Here is a 12,912-nt window from a genome sequence, read left to right as displayed (position 1 = left end):
GTCTGGCTTGGTCGGCTTGGCTGGCTGGCTTGCTTGGCCGGCTTGGTTGGCTGGCTGGCTTGGATGGCTTGGCTTGCTGGCTGGCTTGGCCGGCTTGGTTGGCTGGCTGGCTTGGATGGCTTGGCTTGCTGGCTGGCTTGGCTGGCTTGGCTGGCAGGCTTTCTCAGCTGGCTTGGCTGGCTTGGCTGGCTTGGCTTGCTGGCTGGCTTGGCTGGCTTGGCTGGCAGGCTTTCTCGGCTGGCTTGGCTGGCTTGGCTGGCTTGGCTTGCTGGCTGGCTTGGCTGGCTTGGCTGGCAGGCTTTCTCGGCTGGCTTGGCTGGCTTGGCTGGAAGGGTGGCTTGGCTGGCTTGGCTGGCTGGGTGGCTGGGCTGGCTTGGCTGGCTGGGTGGCTTGTCTGGCTTGGCTGGCTGGCTGGCTAGGTGGCTTGGCTGGCTTGGGTGGCTGGCTGGCTTGGCTGGCAGTCTGGCTGGGTGGCTTGGCTGGCTTGCCTGGCTGGGTGGCTTGGCTGGCTTGGCTTGCTGGTTGGCTTGGCTGGCTTGGCTGGCTTGGCTGGCTTGGCTTGCTTGGCTGTCTTGGCCGGTTTGGCTGGCTGGCTGGCTTGGCCGGCTTGGCTGGCTGGCTTGCTTGGCCGGCTTGGTTGGCTGGCTGGCTTGAATGGCTTGGCTTGCTGGCTGGCTTGGCTGGCTTGGCTGGCAGGCTTTCTCGGCTGGCTTGGCTGGCTTGGCTGGAAGTGTGGCTTGGCTGGCTTGGCTGGCTGGGTGGCTGGGCTGGCTTGGCTGGCTGGGTGGCTTGGCTGACTTGGCTGGCTTTGCTGGCTGGCTGGCTGGGCTGGCTTGGCTTGCTGGCTGGCTTGCCTGGCTTGGGTGGCTGGCTGGCTGGGCTGGCTGGGCTGGCTTGGCTAGCTGGCTTCTTTGGCTGGCCCTGCTGGCTTGGCTCGCTTGGCTGGCTGGCTTGGCTGGCTTAGCTGGCTGGCTGGCTTCACTGGCTTGGCTGGCTTTGCTCGCTGGCTGGCTTGGCTGGCTTAGGTGGCTGGCGGGCTTGGCTGACTTGGGTGACTGGCTGGTTTGGCTGGCTTGGGTGACTGGCTTGCTGGCTTGGCTGGCTTGGCTCGCTGGCTTTTTTTGCTGGCTTGGCTGGCTTGGCTGGGTTGGCTGTCTGGCTGGCTGGGTGGCTTGGCTGGCTTGCCTGGCTTGGTGGCTTGGCTGGCTTGGCTGGCTGGCTGGCTGGCTGGCTGGGTGGCTTGTCTGGCTTGGCTGGCTGGCTGGCTGGGTGGCTTGGCTGGCTTGGGTGGCTGGCTGGCTTGGCTGGCTTGGCTGGCTTGGCTGGCTGTCTGGCTGGGTGGCTTGGCTGGCTTGCCTGGCTGGGTGGCTTGGCTGGCTTGGCTTGCTGGTTGGCTTGGCTGGCTTGGCTTGCCTGGCTGTCTTGGCTGGATTGGCTGGCTGTCTGGCTTGGTCGGCTTGGCTGGCTGGCTTGCTTGGCCGGCTTGGTTGGCTGGCTGGCTTGGATGGCTTGGCTTGCTGGCTGGCTTGGCCGGCTTGGTTGGCTGGCTGGCTTGGATGGCTTGGCTTGCTGGCTGGCTTGGCTGGCTTGGCTGGCTGGCTTTCTCGGCTGGCTTGGCTGGCTTGGCTGGCTTGGCTTGCTGGCTGGCTTGGCTGGCTTGGCTGGCAGGCTTTCTCGGCTGGCTTGGCTGGCTTGGCTTGCTGGCTGGCTTGGCTGGCTTGGCTGGCAGGCTTTCTCGTCTGGCTTGGCTGGCTTGGCTGGAAGGGTGGCTTGGCTGGCTTGGCTGGCTGGGTGGCTGGGCTGGCTTGGCTGGAAGGGTGGCTTGGCTGGCTTGGCTGGCTGGCTGGCTTGGCTGGCTGGCTGGCTGGGTGGTTTGTCTGGCTTGGCTGGCTGGCTGGCTTGGTGGCTTGGCTGGCTTGGGTGGCTGGCTGGCTTGGCTGGCTTGGCTGGCTTGGCTGGCTGTCTGGCTGGGTGGCTTGGCTGGCTTGCCTGGCTGGGTGGCTTGGCTGGCTTGGCTTGCTGGTTGGCTTGGCTGGCTTGGCTGGCTTGGCTTGCCTGGCTGTCTTGGCTGGATTGGCTGGCTGTCTGGCTTGGTCAGCTTGGCTGGCTGGCTTGCTTGGCCGGCTTGGTTGGCTGGCTGGCTTGGATGGCTTGGCTTGCTGGCTGGCTTGGCCGGCTTGGTTGGCTGGCTGGCTTGGATGGCTTGGCTTGCTGGCTGGCTTGGCTGGCTTGGCTGGCTGGCTTTCTCGGCTGGCTTGGCTGGCTTGGCTGGCTTGGCTTGCTGGCTGGCTTGGCTTGCTGGCTGGCTTGGCTGGCTTGGCTGGCAGGCTTTCTCGGCTGGCTTGGCTGGCTTGGCTTGCTGGCTGGCTTGGCTGGCTTGGCTGGCAGGCTTTCTCGGCTGGCTTGGCTGGCTTGGCTGGAAGGGTGGCTTGGCTGGCTTGGCTGGCTGGGTGGCTGGGCTGGCTTGGCTGGAAGGGTGGCTTGGCTGGCTTGGCTGGCTGGCTGGCTTGGCTGGCTGGCTGGCTGTGTGGCTTGTCTGGCTTGGCTGGCTGGCTGGCTTGGTGGCTTGGCTGGCTTGGGTGGCTGGCTGGCTTGGCTGGCTTGGCTGGCTTGGCTGGCTTGGCTGGCTGGCTTCACTGGCTGGCTTGCTGGCTGGCTGGCTTCACGGGCTGGCTTGGCTGGCTTGGCTGGCTTGGCTGGAAGGGTGGCTTGGCTGGCTTGGCTGGCTGGGTGGCTGGGCTGGCTTGGCTGGAAGGGTGTCTTGGCTGGCTTGGCTGGCTGGGTGGCTGGGCTGGCTTGGCTGGAGTGTGGCTTGGCTGGCTTGGCTGGCTGGCTGGCTTGGCTGGCTGGCTGGCTGGGTGGCTTGTCCAGCTTGGCTGGCTGGCTGGCTAGGTGGCTTGGCTGGCTTGGTTGGCTGGCTGGCTTGGCTGGCTTGGCTGGCTGTCTGGCTGGGTGGCTTGGCTGGCTTGGCTTGCTGGTTGGCTTGGCTGGCTTGGCTTGCTGGTTGGCTTGGCTGGCTTGGCTGGCTTGGCTTGCTTGGCTGTCTTGGCTAGATTGGCTGGCTGGCTTGCTTGGCCGGCTTGGCTGGCTGGCTTGCTTGGCCGGCTTGGTTGGCTGGCTGGCTTGGATGGCTTGGCTTGCTGGCTGGCTTGGCCGGCTTGGTTGGCTGGCTGGCTTGGATGGCTTGGCTTGCTGGCTGGCTGGCTGGCTTGGCTGGCTTGGCTGGCTTGGCTGTCTGGCTGGCTGGGTGGTCTGGCTGGCTTGGCTGGCTTGGCTGGCTGGCTGGCTGGCTGGCCTGGCTGGCTGGGTGGCTGGCTGGCTTGGTTGGCTGGGTGGCTTGGATGGCTTGGCTTGCTGGCTGGCTTGGCCGGCTTGGTTGGCTGGCTGGCTTGGATGGCTTGGCTTGCTGGCTGGCTTGGCTGGCTTGGCTGGCTGGCTTTCTCGGCTGGCTTGGCTGGCTTGGCTGGCTTGGCTTGCTGGCTGGCTTGGCTGGCTTGGCTGGCAGGCTTTCTCGGCTGGCTTGGCTGGCTTGGCTTGCTGGCTGGCTTGGCTGGCTTGGCTGGCTTGGCTGGCAGGCTTTCTCGGCTGGCTTGGCTGGCTTGGCTGGAAGGGTGGCTTGGCTGGCTTGGCTGGCTGGGTGGCTGGGCTGGCTTGGCTGGAAGGGTGGCTTGGCTGGCTTGGCTGGCTGGCTGGCTTGGCTGGCTGGCTGGCTGGGTGGCTTGTCTGGCTTGGCTGGCTGGCTGGCTTGGTGGCTTGGCTGGCTTGGGTGGCTGGCTGGCTTGGCTGGCTTGGCTGGCTTGGCTGGCTTGGCTGGCTGGCTTCACTGGCTGGCTTGCTGGCTGGCTGGCTTCACGGGCTGGCTTGGCTGGCTTGGCTGGCTTGGCTGGAAGGGTGGCTTGGCTGGCTTGGCTGGCTGGGTGGCTGGGCTGGCTTGGCTGGCTGGGTGGCTGGGCTGGCTTGGCTGGCTGGCTGGCTAGGTGGCTTGGCTGGCTTGGGTGGCTGGCTGGCTTGGCTGGCTTGGCTGGCTTGGCTGGCTGTCTGGCTGTGTGGCTTGGCTGGCTTGGCTTGCTGGTTGGCTTGGCTGGCTTGGCTTGCTGGTTGGCTTGGCTGGCTTGGCTGGCTTGGCTTGCTTGGCTGTCTTGGCTAGATTGGCTGGCTGGCTGGCTTGGCCGGCTTGGCTGGCTGGCTTGCTTGGCCGGCTTGGTTGGCTGGCTGGCTTGGATGGCTTGGCTTGCTGGCTGGCTGTCTGGCTTGGCTGGCTTGGCTGGCTTGGCTGTCTGGCTGGCTGGGTGGTCTGGCTGGCTTGGCTGGCTTGGCTGGCTGGCTGGCTGGCTCGCCTGGCTGGCTGGGTGGCTGGCTGGCTTGGTTGGCTGGGTGGCTTTGCTGGCTTGGCTGTTTGGGCGGCTTGGCTGCCTTGGGTGGCTGGGTGGCTTGGCTGGCTTGGCTGGCTTGGCTGGCTTGGCAGGCCGGCTGGCTTGGCTGGCCGGCTGGCTTGGCTGGCTTGGCTGGCTGCTTGGCTTGGCTGGCTTGGCTGGATGGCTGGCTGGCTTGCTTGGCTGGCTGGCTGGCTTGGCTGGCTTAGGTGGCTGGCTGGCTTGGCTGGCTTGGGTGGGTCGCTGGCTTGGCTGGCTTGGGAGGCCGGCTGGCTTGGCCCAAGAGTGGGGAAGGCTTGGGCTGGCTTGGCAGGCCTTTTCATGGACCATGTTCTCACCCAGAATGGTGCCTGCGTTTCTACAGGCTGGAGTGCAGTAGTGCAATCTTGGCTCACTGCAACCTCCACCTGCCGGGTTCAAGCGATCCTCCTGCCTGGGCCTCCCAAGTAGCTGGGATTACAGGCATGTGCCACCACGCCCAGCTAATTTTTTTCTATATTTAGTAGAGATGGGGTTTCACCATTTTGGCCAGGCTGGTCTTTTTTTTTTTTTCTTTTTTTCTTTTTCTGAGATAGAGTCTCGCTCTGTTGCCCAGGCTGGAGTGCAGTGGTGCAATCTTGGTTCACTGCAACGTCCATCTCCCGGGTTCAAGCGATCCTCCTACCTGGGCCTCCCGAGTAGCTGGGATTACAGGCGTGTGCCACCATGCCCAGCTAATTTCTTTGTATATTTAGTACTGACGGGGTTTCAGCATGTTGGCCAGGCTGGTCTTTTTTTTTTTTTTTTTTTCCTGAGATGGAGTCTCGCTCTGTTGCCCAGGTTGGAGTGTAGTGGCTGGAGTGCAGTGGTGCAATCTTGGTTCACTGCAACCTCCACCTCGAGGGTTCAAGTGATCCTCCTGCCTGGGCCTCCCGAGTAGCTGGGATTACAAGTGTGTGCCACCACACCCAACTAATTTTTTTGTATATTTAGTAGACACAGTATTTCACCATGTTGGCCAGGCTGGTTTTTTTTTTTTTTTTTTTTTTTTTTTCTGAGATGGAGTCTCGCTCTGTTGCCCAGGCTGGAGTGCAGTAGTGAAATCTTGGTTCGCTGCAACCTCCACCTCTCAGGTTCAAGCGATCCTCCTGCCTGGGCCTCCCGAGTAGCTGGGATTAGAAGTGTGTGCCACCACGCCCAACTAATTTTTTTGTATATTTAGTAGAGACAGTGTTTCACCATGTTGGCCAGGCTGGTCTTTTTTTTTTTCTTTTTTTTTTTTTTGTCTGAGATGGAGTCTCGCTCTGTTGCCCAGGCTGGAGTGCAGTGGTGCAATCTTGGTTTGCTGCTACCTCCACCTCCCGGGTTCAAGCGATCCTCCTGCCTGGGCCTCTCGAGTAGCTGGGATTACAGGCATGTGCCACCATGCCCAGCTAATTTCTTTGTATATTTAATGGAGATGGGGTTTCAGCACGTTGGCCAGGCTGGTCTTTTTTTTTTTTTTTTCCTGAGATTGAGTCTCTCCCTGTTGCCCAGGCTGGAGTGCAGTGGTGCAATCTTGGCTCGCTGCAGCCTCCACCTCCCAGGTTCAAGCTATCCTCCTGCCTGGGCCTCCTGAGTAGCTGGGATTACAGGCGTTTGCCACGACGCCCAGCTGATTGTTTTGTATATTTAGTAGAGACGGAGTTTCACCATGTTGGCCAGGCTGGTCTTTTTTTTTTTTTTTTTTTTGAGATGGAGTCTCGCTCTCTTGCCCAGGCTGGAGTGCTTCTTTTCTCTCTTCTTTCTCTTTCTTTCTTTCTTTTTCTTTTTCTTTTTTTTTGAGATGGAGTCTTGCTCTGTCACCTAGGCTGTAGTGCGGTGACACAGTCTCGGCTCCCTGCAACCTCTGCCTCCTGGGTTCAGGCGATTCTCCTGCCTCAGCCTCCCAACTAGCTGGGATTACAGGCACACACCACCATGCCCAGCTAATTTTTGTATTTTTAGTAGAGATGGGTTTTCACCATGTTGGTCAGGCTGGTCTCAAACTCCTGACCTCGTGCAATCCCTCCTGGGATTACAGGCATGAGCCACCGTGCACAGCTTTTTTTCTTTTTTTTTTTTTAAAGAGGTCTTGCTCTGTTGCCCATCCTGGAGTGCAGTAGCATGATCATGGTTCACTGCAGCCTGAAACTCTGGGGCTCAAGTGATCCTCCTGTCAGCCTCCTGAGTAGCTGGGACTATAGGCATGCACCTCCATGCCTGACTAATTTTTTTTTTTTTTTTTTTGAGACAGAGTCTTGCTCTGTTACCCAGTTTGGAGTGCAGTAGCACAATCTTGGCTCACTGCAACCTCCACCTCCGGGGTTCAGGTGATTCTTGTGCCTCAGCCTCCTGGGTAGCAGGAATTACAGACATACACCATTAGGCCTGGCTAATTTTTGTATTTTTAGTAGAAATGGGGTTTTGCCATGTTGACCAGGCTGGTTTCGAACTCCCAACCTCAAGTGATCTACCCGCCTCAGCCTCCCAAAGTGCTGGGATTACAGGTGTGAGCACCCACCCTCATGCCTGGCTAATTCAAAAACATTTTTCTTTTTTTTTTTTTGAGACCGTGTTTTTGCTCTTGTCACCCAGGCTTGTGCGCAATGGCATGATCTCAGCTCATTACAATCTCCACCTCCAGGTTCAAGCAGTTCTCCTGCCTCAGCCTCCTAAGTAGCTGCGATTATAGGCACCCGCCACCATGCCTGATAATTTTTATTTTTTTTGAGACAGAGTCTCGCTGTGTTGCCAGTGGCGTGATTTTGGCTCACTGCAACTTCTGCCTCCCAGGTTCAAGCAATTCTCGTGCCTCAGCCTCCCGAGTTGCTGGGACTACAGGCGTATGCCACTACACCCAGCTAATTTTTGTATTTTTAGTAGAGATGGTGTTTCACCATGTTGGCCAGGATGGTCTTGATCTCTTGACCTCGTGATCCGCCTGCCTCGGCCTCCCAAAGTGCTGGGATTACAGGCGTGAGCCACTGCACCTGGCCTAAAAATTTTTTGTAGAGATGGGGGTCTCCTTATGTTGTCCAGACTGGTCTTGAACTCTCAGGCTCAAGTGATCTTCCTGCCTCAACCTCCCAGTGTGCTGGGATTAGAGGTGTGAGCCACTGCCCCCCACCATTTTTCATTTTCTTGGAGTGTGTGTGTGTTTCCATGTGTGTGTGTGTATGTTTTAAGGGATAAAAATAGCCCATCTGGGACTCCTTTTGGGGTGTGAGTACTAATGCATCATTGTTTATATTAAATCTATGTCAAACTGGACATTTTCTCATATTTTATGTTGTTTTTGACATATTTAAGGGAGGGCTTGCTGGCTGGAAAGAGACTTCTACTTTTAGGGCTAGGTAATTTCTAGAGACAGTGAACAACTTGTCAGTGAGCCCACCTTTTATACACAAACCAATGAATTTCAAGTCCATACCCTCAACCTCCTTTTTCCAATTCTCATACACCCTGCCCTAAATCAATCTAGGGCCAGGTACCAGGCAACTAGGAACAGCCCCTATTCCCCAAAGCTCTCTGGAATGATTCAAACTAGGCAGTCCTAAACTGTTTACCACACCCTGCCTTGCCTTCCTGTGGAAAACAAAATAAACCTGTGGCTATGCCTTCTTACTCCTTTCTGCCTCTCGACTGACTGACGCCAGTGCTTCTCCTTGTGGCCCTGCCTGGCATGCGATACCTCTGATTTTTAGGGAACTGTAAGTCACGTAAACTTTTCTTTCAATGGCATTGACCTCTCTGTGTTGTCATTTAGTCACTTTTATAAATTAAAACCTGGGCACAGGCTAGGCACAGTGGCTCACGTCTGTAATCCCAGCACTTTGGGAGGCTGAGGCAGGCAGATCACCTGAGGTCAGGAGTTTGAAACCAGCCTGGCCAACATGGTGAAACCTCGTCTCTACTAAAAATACAAAAATTAGCTGGGTGTGGTGGCGCACACCTGTAGTCGCAGCTACTCCGGAGGCTGAGGCAGGAGAATCGCTTAAACCTGGGAGGTGGAGGTTGTAGTGAGTGGAGATTGTGGAGACAGAGCAGGACCCTGTCTCAAAAAAAAAAAAAAACCCAAAAACCAAAAAAATCCTGGGCAGAAATTAACTCAGAGATTCTGAGCCAGAACTACCTAATTAAGCCATTCCCAATACCTGACCCACAGAAAGTCTGAGATAGTAATCCCAGCCTCCCAAAGTGCTGGGATTACAGGCATGAGCCATTGTGCAAAGCCAGAATGCAGCAATTCTAACATACCCTAGAGCACATTTATTCTGTTATCTCTGTACTTCATAGATGGGAATCTAAGGCCCAAGGGTGGGGAAGGCACAGCCTAGAATAATACACGAGACCAGTGGCAGAGCGGAGATTACAATCCAGAACTTTGAACTTTCCCTTTCTCCAGGCTGTGAGGAAGGCAGTGTGGATTCCCTTGGACCGCCCAAACATTTCCTTTCAGGAGGAGGCGATTCTTGACCCAGTGCTGCTACCAGCTCCCCCTGGGTCAGGAAGCTCTGCCTGCCCAGGATTTCCTGTGTGTGGGAAAGAAACAGGATGAGTAGATAAATCCTCCAAGGCTTTTTTTTCCCCAAGTGCGTGAGGCCCTCTCCCTGGTAAGTCTGCAGCAGTTCTAGCCAAGATGACCAACCCATCAACATGTATTTTGTGTGTTTCTAGACACTAATAAAAAGAATGATTGGCAAGGCACAGTGGCTCTCACCTGTGACCTCAGTATTTTGGAAGGCCAAGGTGGGCTGATCTCTTGAGCCCAGGAGTTTGAGACCAGTGTGGACAACACAGTGAGACCCCGTCTCTACAAAAAATACAAAAAATTAGCCAGGTGTGGTGGCACACGCCTGTAGTCCCAGGTACTTGAAAGGCTGAGATGGGAGGATTGCTTTAGCCCGGGAAGTTGAGGCTTCAGTGAGCCGAGATCGCACCACTGCACTCCAGCCTGGACAACAGAGCGAGACCCTGTCTCAAAAAAAAAAAAAAAAAAAAAAAAGAATGATTGCGGGTGCATGAAGCACAAGACAGGAGGAAGGGGATAAGAGTCCACGTCACCATCCCTTGTCCCTGCCCTTGTGGAGCTGCCTTTGTTTGGGTCCTCCCAGAAGCAGGTCTTAAGACAAGTATTGAAGTTCAAGTAATCTGTCTGGGAGGTGATCCCAGGGAATCCCCTGCAGGGGAGTGGGGAGGTGAGATGGGAAAAGGAAAGCAGCCAATAAATTCAATAAATGAATTGAAAGCACACTTCGATAGGCAACTGGAGTTCAACCCCACTAGGGAAAGCTCAGAGACAGTCATCCCAACCAAGGAGCAAGGCAGCTGGAGTATCTAGCCACCAACTTCTCATCCTTCACTGGTTGAGGGCTGCTTCTGGAACTCAGCCTTCCCGCTTGCCCGAGGACAGGCCCAAGTGTGCTCCTGAGGTCAGAACAACACAGTCAAGCAGTTACATTCACAGTAAGAAGCCTTTGATGGGTACAGGTATCATCAGGGGCGTATGGGCGGTATCTGCTCCAGAGGCTGACCACTAATGAGTTTTCCACCCACAGGAAAAGGCAGAAAGAGGCCCAGGAGACATGCCTTCCCCTCCCTGGGTGGGGTTATGGAGGCCGTGTGCAGTGCATAGTGGGCCTTTTGCCTGTCCGTGCCCCCATCACCCCTTTCTTCTCATTTTGAGGAACCACCTTACCCCACTGTGGTCCACATCCTCCTCTTCAACACTGTACTAGACCACATTTCCCAGCCTCCCTTGCTGTTAGGGGAGCCATGTGACTGATTCCAGCCAATGAAATGTGAGCAGAAGGGACATGTGCCGTTTTCAGGCTTGGTCCATAAATACCAACCACTCGCTTCCTTTCGCTTTTTCTCTCTTTTTAATTTTTTTTGAGACAGGGTCCCACTCTGTTACCCAGGCTGGAGTGCAGTGGCGTGATCATGGCTCACTGCAGCCTTCACCTCCTGGGCTCAAGTGATCATCCCAGGTTCAAGGAATCCTCCAGCCTCAGCCTCTTGAGTAGTTAGGACAACAGGTATACACCACCACACCTGGCTAATTTTTTTATTCTTTATTTTTTTTGTAGAGACAAGGTCCCACTATGTTTCTTAGGCTGGTCTTGAACTCCTGTGCTCCAGCAATCCTCCTGCCTTGGCCTTCCAAATAGTTGGGATTATAAGTGTGAGCCACTGTGTCTGTCTCACTTTTTGGAATGTCTTCAATGGTGCTTTGGAGGAAGTCAACATCATGTGAATGACTACACAAATCACTATTGTCAGTTGGGAGTTAGCTCTGAGAGGAAAAGTTTAGGGTGTCTTGAGCACTTTGACTTGAGATCCAGGCAGAGGAAGTCATGGGCAAAGGCCCTGAGGCAGGAAGGAGGAGTCTGAAGCAGGCCATGGTGACTGGAGGTTATGAACAAGGCTGAATGGCCTGAGAGGAAGGCACATGATCTTGATGTAAAACTCATAGGTGTGTGTATCAGTCTGTTTTCGTGCTGCTGATAAAGACATACCAAGACTGGGAATAAAAAGAGGTTTAATTGGACTTACAGTTCCACATGGCTGGGGAGGCCTCACAATCATGGCGGAAGCCAAAAGGCACTTCATACATGGTGGCGGCAAGAGGGATGAGGAAGAAGCAAAAGCAGAAACCCCTGATAAACCCATCAGATCTCATGAGACTTATTCACTATCACGAGAATAGCATGGGAAAGACCGGCCCCCATGATTCAATTACCTCCCCCTGGGTCCCTCCCACAACACATGGGAATTCTGGGAGATACAATTCAAGTTGAGATTTGGGCGGGGACACAGCCAAACCATATCAGTGTGTGAGGAGTCAGATGGATATGGGCTGGACACTGCCCTGGCACCCTTCTTCCTCTTTCTGGGGACAGAGAGCCAGTGTGAGAAACCAGATTATAACCAGGAGGGGCTGAGCCTAGAAATTCAACAGAATTTGGGCGTACATGTGGCTTGCAGAGACATGGAATTCAGTGGTTCCCATGCCTGGAGCCCCTTGCTCTGGTCTATAGTGGCAGAAGGGCTTTTCTGTCTTCCAGACACAGCTCAGTCTCACCTCATTCTCAGGTCATGTGGCCTGAATTTGATGGGTTTTCAAATCATGTGCCCCGACCATCTTGTGTATGGGCTGGGTACCTCTCATCCTACACAAATGACTTTCCAGGTCAGGTGCTGTGGCTCACACCTGTAATCCCAGCACTTTGGGAGGCCAAGACAGGGAGATCACCTAAGTTGGGAGTTCAGGATCAGCCTGGCCAACATGGCGAAACCCTGTCTCTACTAAAAGTACAAAAATTTAGCCAGGCATGGTGGTGCAAACCTGTAATTCCAGCTACTTGGGAGACTGAGGCTATGAGAATCGCTTGAAACGGGAGACAGAGGGGGTTCAAGTGATCACACAGTGAGCCGAGATCGCGCAACTGTACTCCAGCTTGGGCAACAGAGGGAGACTCTGTCTCAAAACAAACAAACAAACAAACAAACAAAACAAATGACTTTCCAACATCAGTGCAATAGGATCTTCTTGAGGACCAGCCTGGAGCCTTGCTCCATGGTGTTGTTAAACCTCAAGTAACTGACTTAATATTGAACTGCTGGGCCAGAGCTGCAAGCCTGACCTCAGGGACTGCCCTTCTCCTGCCCCACCCCCTCCCCTGGAGCAGTGTCCTGTGGGGAAATGCAGCTGACCCACCTGCATCCGTGGGAAGGCCTGGGCCCCACACTTCACCTTCTCAGCCCTGCCTCTCGGCCACAGGAAATGACCCTCTTAGCAGCCACGAGCTGTGATCCAGAGGACAATGACAGAGGGATGGAAGCCCCCTTTGTCCCAGCTAACTTGTTCCCTTGGGTGGATGCCAGCTGCTGGAAACAAAAAACTGAAGATTCAGTGGAAAACATATTTTTTTACAAAACAAACAACCCTGTGGGCTTTAGCCAACTTCTGAGGCTCTGGGGCAGGGGGAGGCGGGGTTCTTTTCTTTACTTGCTTCTGTGTGTGTGTTTAAAACACAGATAAAGCTCAGAGAATCAAATAGCCTAAAGCTTGGAAGAAGGCCAGTGATCCCACCCTAGCAGCAGACGCCCCCTGTGGTGTCTTTCTTCATGTGGCTTGGCCCCACCTCTCCACACCACTGTTCATCATGTCACTTGGCTCCGGCCACTGCCCCCACCCCACCTCCATTCGCCACCCAGAAGTCAGAAAGCTCTGCTCAAACCCATATCAAGTCACCGTTCCAGGGCTCTGCAGGCTGCCTGTCTCAGTCTTCAAGTCTCCAGCTCAAATGCCACCTCCTCCAAGGGGCTTCCCTGACCATTCCATATGAAACAGCACCTCTCAGTCTCTCTCCCTCCCATAGCACTTGTAACTCTTACTATATCTGTAATGATCTGCTTTGTTTCCACGTGCCAGGCACGTAGTAGCTACTCAATAAATTTTGGTTGACTGGCAATGTTTCTCAGTGGTTGTTGCATTCAGATCAAAACTGGCTTAGAAAATCCATATTCCATTGTA

This window comes from Gorilla gorilla, chromosome 12 (genome assembly GCF_029281585.2).
Source record: "Gorilla gorilla gorilla isolate KB3781 chromosome 12, NHGRI_mGorGor1-v2.1_pri, whole genome shotgun sequence".
In the NCBI taxonomy this organism is placed as follows: domain Eukaryota; kingdom Metazoa; phylum Chordata; class Mammalia; order Primates; family Hominidae; genus Gorilla; species Gorilla gorilla.
This window is presented reverse-complemented; position numbering follows the sequence as displayed.